General features: G+C 33.5%; 1 long non-coding RNA gene across 1 annotated transcript; it reads left to right on the top strand.

Annotated features, from left to right (window-relative positions):
• Nucleotides 1-2,476: 2,476 nt before the first annotated feature.
• Nucleotides 2,477-5,674, top strand: LOC132602179 (uncharacterized). The gene is made up of 3 exons (XR_009567638.1): nt 2,477-4,018; nt 4,418-4,856; nt 5,548-5,674. It is a non-coding gene; the product is annotated as an uncharacterized LOC132602179 (long non-coding RNA).
• Nucleotides 5,675-8,908: the final 3,234 nt, after the last annotated feature.

Below are 8,908 nucleotides of genomic sequence, written 5' to 3'. Positions count from 1 at the left end.
CTAGGATGATACTAATTGATGTGGAGCAGCAGTGCCGACAGAAATAAAATACAAATTTGTAGTTTCTCACTCTCACCTTACTTTAAGCTTTCACTTTTGAGCATCCTGAAAGAGAAAATAAAGCCATACAAACCGTAGTTTCTCATTGACTACATCAAAAGTGAAATCCTCAATTTCAAATACAACGAACGCAGAATGGATTTTATTGACTATGGTGGTGTACACATGCCAGGGTAACCGCATGTTTAGCATATTTCAGAGTGAAATGTTGATATTTGTAGATTATTAAACATCTTTTAATATGTAATGTAATGGTGATATTTTCATGTGTTCTGCAGGTTACAACACTTAAACTTTCATCCTGCTATGTATTCTAGGGGAGTGAATGGGATTAGATACCCCAATAGTCCTAGCCGTAAACCCCATGCAGTGCTGTAGCTAACGCATTAAGTACCCCGACTGGGGAGTACGTCAAGAATGAAACTCAAAGGAATTGACCAAGGCCCGCACAAGCAGTGGAGCATGCGGTTTAATTCGATGCAATTGTGGAAGTACTACAGAAGGCTACATTACCAGTTATGTAGTGAGCTCAAAAGGTCAACCGTGGGCTCAATGTCATTTGCAATAGCCTTATTACACCAAACAAATAAACAAGATATACATCTGTATTTAATCTCTAATTACAGATTCAAGTTTGCTCTAAAAATATCTTGCATTCATTTCTTTCCAAATTATCTACCAAATCACTGAAGGGATTGTGTTTCAGGTTTTCCTATGTCTTTTTCTAAATCTCTTAGATGCCAACTCTGTAATAGCTCATTTGTTGTCATTGGCATTGTTCAGGTGACCCGCAGGTTTTCCTTCATGAGTTGAGACGTAATTTACTGCATCTTAGGCTACAACTTCCTCACAAAATAGGGATTATTTATAGATTATGTTTGCTGATATATCTTGCGCCTTTACCTCCTTAATATCTTTCCGCTTGGGTTCTTGTGCCAAGATAAAGGAGGTAAAGGTGCAAGATAATTGTATCTTGCACCTTTACCTCCGTAATATCTTTCCTTCATGCAAGATAATTGTATCTTGCGCCTTTACCTCCTTAATATCTTTCCTTCATGATTTGAAATGTGCTTTAACTGCTCCTTTGTGATTGCTGGTAGTTTATAAGTCTCGTGCATTTCTATTTGAAGGTACGAATTTCCCTTCTTGGAAAAGATGTATTCAACGAGTCGACGCTTTACGCTCAAGAAGTATGGAGAGAGTACAAGGCCAGAAAAAATCTTGCAGATTGTGATATTGTGGCTGCAGAAATATGGTTTGTGGTCTTGCCTTTCAAAAATTGAATCTTGATTTAATGTGTATATTATAATTATTGAAGTGGTCATGTGATAAATGTAGGTGGAAGACCTTCTATTTTGTAGCTCTCGAAAAGAGTTCTGTGTCATTCTTCAATGTGGAGAAACCAGAAAGTGCTATCTCATAGTGGACTAGAGCTCACAAGGGTCCCTAAGGTTTGAAAGAGTTCTTGAAATATTTTTTGTGTTTCTCATCTTACGTATTGTTAATATCTATTTTTTTGATTGTTGTTGCCTGCTTAGTGGGTTATTGGTTTGGGTTAAATTGCATTCAACGTGTTAATAAAGAAAATCTCTATGAATTACTTTTGTGAATTATTACAGTAAGTCACTTTATTCTTCAAGTGCCAATAACCGTGACATTGATTCTCTCCTTCTAATATTGTGTAGATTGATCAACAACTCCACATGGGCACAACGTGAATTTCTACTATGACGATGTGATTTGAAGTGAAAGTCCCTGCTCCTTCTTCTTCTTCTACCAGTGAGGTATTATTGCAGGATTTTACACCTGTATTATATGAATAAAATGGTTTATCAACTATTTCAATAAGTTGAAACATCTCAGAGTTGACATGTTACATTGTCAACTTCTTCATTGAACGTCGGGTGTTGGAGATGGGAAAGAAACACAACTTTGAGCAATAAATTTATATGCTAATGTATATTTGTCAAAGCAACACTAAAGTTGTTCAGGGGGAGGAGAAAAAAATGCTGAGAGAGAATCTTCAAAATCAATTGTTGCACCTTATTTGTTGGATTAAGTAAGACCACATTGGTCGAGGATTTTTCTCATCCTTATAGTTGAATTAGTTGATTAAAGTTAGTTTTGTTTCCTTTACTCTGTATCTATTGCCATCGTTATTTAGTATGACTATATTTTCAAAGTTACAGTAATGCCATGTTATTATAACCACGTAAATCTTGTCATGAGCAACATGGAGATTGTTGTGCGGGTTATCTTACCTTGGTGATTTTGGAAATTTGGAGCCACCTAATATCGTCATCCACATACTAACATGCAAGATATGATTATGAATTGAGTATTTGTTACTCATATTCTTTTTGCTTTGTTTTGGTCAACAATGAAATTTTGTGTATTGTTCATCAGTGCTAATATTGTAACTTTTAGTGTTTGCAGAGCTGTTCCATTATTCTTTTTAACCAAGGAGTAGCCAAACTGCAAGAATGATACAGTGCAAGCTGATTTGGCGGTCCATTCTTTTAACCCTTTAATATATATAATACCACCAATGATAAAAGTGTGGGGTCCAGTCCTCTATCCCATATTTTAAGAAAGGAAGATTTTTCTTCCTTTGACAAAATCACATTGGTAGCAATTGTGGAATTGGCCAACAAGTCAATTCTTTTGTTCACATAGCCGTGATGTAAGCGCTTACCTCATCTTAGTCGTGATGTAAGCGCTTACCTCATCATAGTCGTAATGTAAGCGCTTAGCTCATCATAGTCGTGGTGTAAGCGCTTACCTCATCATAGGAAATTCATTCCTATAAATAGGCGGCTTATGGTTCATTTGTAATACACCAAGATCATTTGCTATACACACCAAAATCTCAGACAATACATCTGAGTGAGAGCAAAAGTGAGGTATTCCATAGACTGTAAGAAAATAGTCTGTGAAGAAAAATAGAGTGTGAGTGATATTGTAGTGAGGTGGGAAAATCAAAAGAGTGTTATTTCTTTTGAGGGTGTAGTGGTCTTAGGAGTATTTGTACTCGTTACTACACAGTGTAAAATTCCTCTATAGTGATATCAGCTGCTCCTCTTGGCCGTGGTTTTTCCCTTATTCAGAAGGGTTTCCACGTAAAATCTTGGTGTCATTATTGCTGCATTTTATTCTTGCTGATTTAACCATAAGTTAGTGTTCCGCGTTTATCACTAATACCGTGAATATTATTTTTGCGGGTCTATTTTATTCCCATCAAAAAGGAGTCATCGGCCTTTCCATTCGATTGCTTCATTATAGTATTCAGTTCTTTTTCTGTTCTATTCTTTCCTTTGGGATGCAATGCTACAAGCGTGAACGCCTTTTGGTATCTTTTTTCTTTTTTTGCTAAATAACTTGTATTATTACCGAAATTGAGAAGTTTTAGCACAATGGAGCTATGCTACTGAACATCAAGTCCCAATAGTCAGCTCAGCCATAGTTACATGAGAAAGCTCAGTAAACACAAAACAACAAATACTCTACTACACTGATCAGTCCAAGACTCATAACTACAATGGATAAAAAGCCTTTTGGTTTCTTGTGCATTACATAATACCAATATACCTTGACTAAGAAAAATATATATATATTTTTTTTTCAATTTGAAGTTGTCTATTGCAGCCAATAATGTTTTTTTATGTTTCTACCATTAATAAATTCTCCATCTAAAAGCTATTGAAACCGTTGTATGTTCTTTAGTTCTTGATATTCTTTTTTTACAGGATTCTGGACAGCAGCGGTGAGCGGTTGCTTACCTTATATTAGACTTGTGCTTGAAAGAGTAGTAGACAATGCTTAAAAAACCAGCTTGGGTTTAGCTTAAGATCAGACGTAGATGATTTAATCACTTAGGAAGCCATTTGGACTTCTACAGTACGAGTAGGAGTTGTGCTTTAATTGATATGCTCGCTTTTCCTAAGGACTGTTAGATCAGGTAAAGAGACTCCTCTTTTTGTTCTTATAAAATTGTTGTTACTAGAGTGTATAATGCTCTGTCACTGAGAATTTTTTGAGGAGAATTATCAATGTAAGAATTTTGAGAAGTGTGCGACGTAAGGAATAAAGCTTCTTAATTGAGGACTAGATGTTTTTGTATACTCAATATGCCCTCATCAAAAAGAGAAATGTCACGTATTTCCTACAAAGGAGATACTCATTTGCACCATGTGTTGTCTTATTTGCCATTATTTAGGAGACAACATAGCTATCTTACTACTCTATTTATAGGCAAATCACAACTGATTGGTTGTAATCTTAGCAGTAGTTGTTTTGATCATTTTGAGAAGGATATAAACCTGGCCTAAAGCTTTGTCACATTGTCTTTCATTAATAGGTATCTCTTTTTAATTCAGAGGGAAGATGGATGAGCAAAGTAAAGTTCAGGAAATGCTTACCATTGACAAGAAGAAGAATCCACAAAATCATGACCTAAGTGCTGCAGGATGCCCCAATAGTGGCATTTTATGGACTGAGATGGCGCCTTATCTCAATTTTCATGTTATTGTTGTAGTTGGAAAGTTAATTTGGCAAAAGAGGAAGTTAGACATGAATTCGACATTATGTTTTATTGTTGCACCAGGTATACAAATTTTTAGGCAATTTATTACAAGTTCCAAGAACATCATGGTAGTAGATTGCCAGAGGAATGTTGTTGTAAAGAGCTATGTTGCTGCAAAGCTAAAAAATGGTAAAAACTGCCCACTGACGATGGTAACACCAAGGATGACCTTAGGCTTCCTACCGATGATAAACCTCCTTACCTCCTTACGCAGGTCAGTAAAAAATTGTCTAATCCAGAGTTGTATTTTGGGTGTCATAATTTTTTTTCTCCAACTTATTATTTTTGTTGCCTTTTCCATATACTAAATTATGTAGTCGTTGTTGTGTTAGAAACGTAGATCTGTTTACAATAAGCCAATCAGATCAAGGATGGGTTTGCTGACGACAAAGAGCTTGTCGTGTTTGTTATGTCAGCCATGGATGAGAATTTGAGCCCTGAAGGATATTGGTCCTAAGTATCTTGATTGGATATTGTTTGATGCTAAGTTCTTTACCACCTTGAATGAGATAGATATCAGTAGTGAGATATCAATATAGTTTTTGAGCTCCTCTTTGTTTAATTATAACTATAGTGATAGTACCTAAAATACCTTTTGTATATTTTGCTACACATAATGCAATGACAATTAGAATGTCACTGAAAGTTATTTACAATCCTTTATTAATAGACTTTTAACTAAACTGAAAAATGAATTGTCAGGCCTGTGCATCACACGGGCAGGTTGTGGTGAGTTTCCATATCTTGTTCTTTTCAATATTCCTAAATTTCTCAATTTCAGTTCTCTTTTGTCTTTGCTACATGCTTTATAATTGTGGTAAGTTTTTTGATTGTGCCTTTTGGTAAAAAATCAAGCAAGTCTCTCCAAAACATTTCTCTGATTGTGCCTTTTGGTCTTTACACAGGTATTGATCTTTCTTCAACTAAAGCAAAAGCAGCAAGGAGAAAGACATTCTTAGAAAATTTCACCATTTTCTTGTGTAAATTAGTCTTGGTGGAAAAATATATTTTGGCATGTTGCTCCCATTTAAACACATCTTAAAGAGAAGGATATCCAGGCATAACATGTTTTTCATTCTTAAGAGTAGAATTGGTGTGAGTTGATTAACTTTACTAATCTTCCTTTTGTTTTGTGCTTGCTGCCATTCTATTCTTACAGGATCATATTTTTAACTTAGTTTCATATTTATCTCTTTCAAAATTATTAGATTGTCAAGTGATATTGTTCACATAAAAGTACATTTAAACCGGAATGTTGGGCCCGCGCTCAGCGCGAGCATCACTATCTAGTATATCTACTATTAAGAAGAGCCGGTTGGGGCTCACTTTCTCGTTGTCCGTTTCCAATTTAATAAAAAAAAATTGTGGGCCCCATAATTCTAATATATATATATATATATATATATATATATATATATATATATAACTTTTAGTATTTCATAAAATATATAATTACAATAAATATTTTTAAATAGGTAAAATTACATAAAAAAAACTGTAAATAAATTATATATATATATAGCGACCTAAAGCTAAATTTAAATAGAGAAAAGGACAAAAATGGTCCCTTAACTATGATAGTAGGTTCAAAATAGTCCCTTAACTATGCACTTAACGGTTTTAGTCCTTTAAGTTTGTTACAAGTTAACAAAAACGGTCCCTTAACTATGAGAGTAGGTTCAAAATAGTCCCTTAACTATGCACTTAACGGTTTTGGTCCTTTAAGTTTGCCATAAGTTGACAGTTTTAGTCTCGACAAAATATTCATCGAACTCTGTTTGTTAAATTTGACGAGAACTATGAAAAAAAGAGAAAAATTAGTGAGAACTCTAGATCGGTCAAATAACTTGGGACAAAACTGACGGACGTTAGTCGGTTATAGGATGGACTTCTGCGCATTTTTCCTCAAAAATAACCAATGGACTTCCGTTGGTTTTCATAAAAAACAATAAAAATTAAAAAAAAAAATAGTGTCCCTCGATTTTATCCATCGGTTTCCGTCCATCATTTTTTTCGCTTGTTTTTGGTAGTGACAACTTTTTTAGTTTCTGCTATTTCTAATTTATTTCTAAAGTCTAGTGTATTTTATTTAGTCGATGGATTCCCTCAGTTTTAATCGATAGAGTCCGTCAATCTTTGTGTTTCGAGACATCATTTTATGACATTATCAAACCGTTAAGTGCATACTTAAGGGACTATTTTTAACAAACCCTCATAGTTAAGGGACCATTTTGTCAACTTATGACAAATTTAAAGGACCAAAACCGTTAAGTGCATAGTTAAGGGACTATTTTGAACCTACTCTCATAGTTAAGGGACCATTTTTGTTAACTTGTAACAAACTTAAAGGACTAAAACCGTTAAATGCATAGTTAAGGGACTATTTTGAACCTACTATCATTGTTAAGGGACCATTTTTGTCCTTTTCTCATTTAAACACAAGGCCTTAAGTATAGACACATATACAAAAAGTTTAATGTTGCCTTTTTTATTTTTCACATCTTTTACTTCATATAGTAACACTAATATTTATATTAGTGAGGATCAATTCAAGTCAATAAGATATTAACCATGTGTTTTAAAGACAATACATAGGATGTTATTGTAAAAACTTTATTTAATAATATGAAGATTTCAGTAGTTTAGTTCAAAGTTTTAAAATATTGCTCTTAAAACATAGATAGTGTTTTTTCTTTCTTTTGTTACATATATTTTGGCTTCTTTTGACAATCTTCAATATTATTTAAGAGAAACTTAAACCATAAAATTCATCGGTAAAAATTTTGGGGCCTCAAAAGTTTGGGTGCCTAAAGAAAAAGCTTTACTAGCCTCACCCTCTATCCACCCCTGCTTATAACTTGTAATCATATATAACATAATTTTACAAGTATAAAAATTACAATGAAATAAAAGCTATTCTGGAATACAAATCAACTCTAACATCTTAACTATCAAATAATGAAAAAATCACAATTTCTTAAAACAATATTACTATCATACTGTTCATTTTATATCAATATTAATAAACTTTATCAGTATTATAATTAAAACGTAACTCCTTCATGAATAAAGTTAAAATTACTTTCAAATAGCGAAACAATAAAATATGATAATTTTGATACATAGGACAAATGACAAGTGAAAATGTACAAATCGGCTATGTATTTTAAAAGAAATATTTAGTGATATTCACCCTCACAATGTTCTCAAATAGTAAATATGCAACACTACGACTTGTTATTTGAGTTACACCCAATCTTGTTGTTTATATAGATGAAAACTATTAAGTATATAATTCATTTGTTAAAGAAGTATGAGGGTCAATGATTTTAATTAAGAAATTTAACATATAATTTGTGTAAGAACTGTTAGGCGAGCCGCGAGCATTGGTCGTTAGGCGTTTTTAGGGTGTACAGTTGGGTGCTTAGGGCGTAAGCCTCACAGGAACTAAGCCCCGCATATGAGCTCCGAGCCCGAGTCTTGAAATTGCCTTTTAAAACACTGGTCGGCAGAAGTATCTATGTATTAGTTTTTGATCCATCAACTATATTAATTATGTTTTTTGTTATTTACTTGTATTATACAATTCCTTTAAGGACATATTATTCCTTTAATTAAAACAAATGCAAAATTATGCACGATTTTCCACAATTATTAGTGCAGATTCTTGTGAACTTTTCGTTAACCACGTACAATTCAAGAAGGCTTTCATTGTCCATAATTATTTTCATTAATTGTTGCAACATTAAAATTGACTTTGGAAGAAAAAAACTTAAGTACATTTAACATAATTAAGAGAGTTAAATGAGTGTTTTTACATAGAAGATAAATAAGAAAATAGGGAAAATGTCAAAAAAATGAGAAAAAAGATAAATGTCAATAAAGGCCATAGAGAGATGTCACATAGGATTGTTTATGCATAACTTTATATTATATATAGATTAGATGGGCAGCACGGGCCTAAAGTTTTACATCTTGGGCAGGATTACCCTTCGCTGGGGGTAGTCTTTAATTTTTGCCCTTCGCTACAAAATCCCTTGATTTCGAGTTCGAACCCCCGCTCAGTCAAAAATTTTAAAAAAATTCGCAAGGTAGAGTTTGGATTCGCAGTTTTGCATGGCCAAAATTTTGAATCCAAACATCTGCCTTACGAATTTTTTTTATTTTTTTTTAAGCTGAGGTTCGAACCCAGAACCTCAGGGTATTAGACAAAGGTCAAAAATTAAAGACCACAAGAGCAAAAATTAAAGACCACACCAAATGAAG

Source organism: Lycium barbarum, chromosome 7, assembly GCF_019175385.1.
Source record: "Lycium barbarum isolate Lr01 chromosome 7, ASM1917538v2, whole genome shotgun sequence".
Taxonomy (NCBI): domain Eukaryota; kingdom Viridiplantae; phylum Streptophyta; class Magnoliopsida; order Solanales; family Solanaceae; genus Lycium; species Lycium barbarum.
Note: the sequence above shows the minus strand (reverse complement) of the source record. Positions and strands in the feature narration are given on the sequence as shown.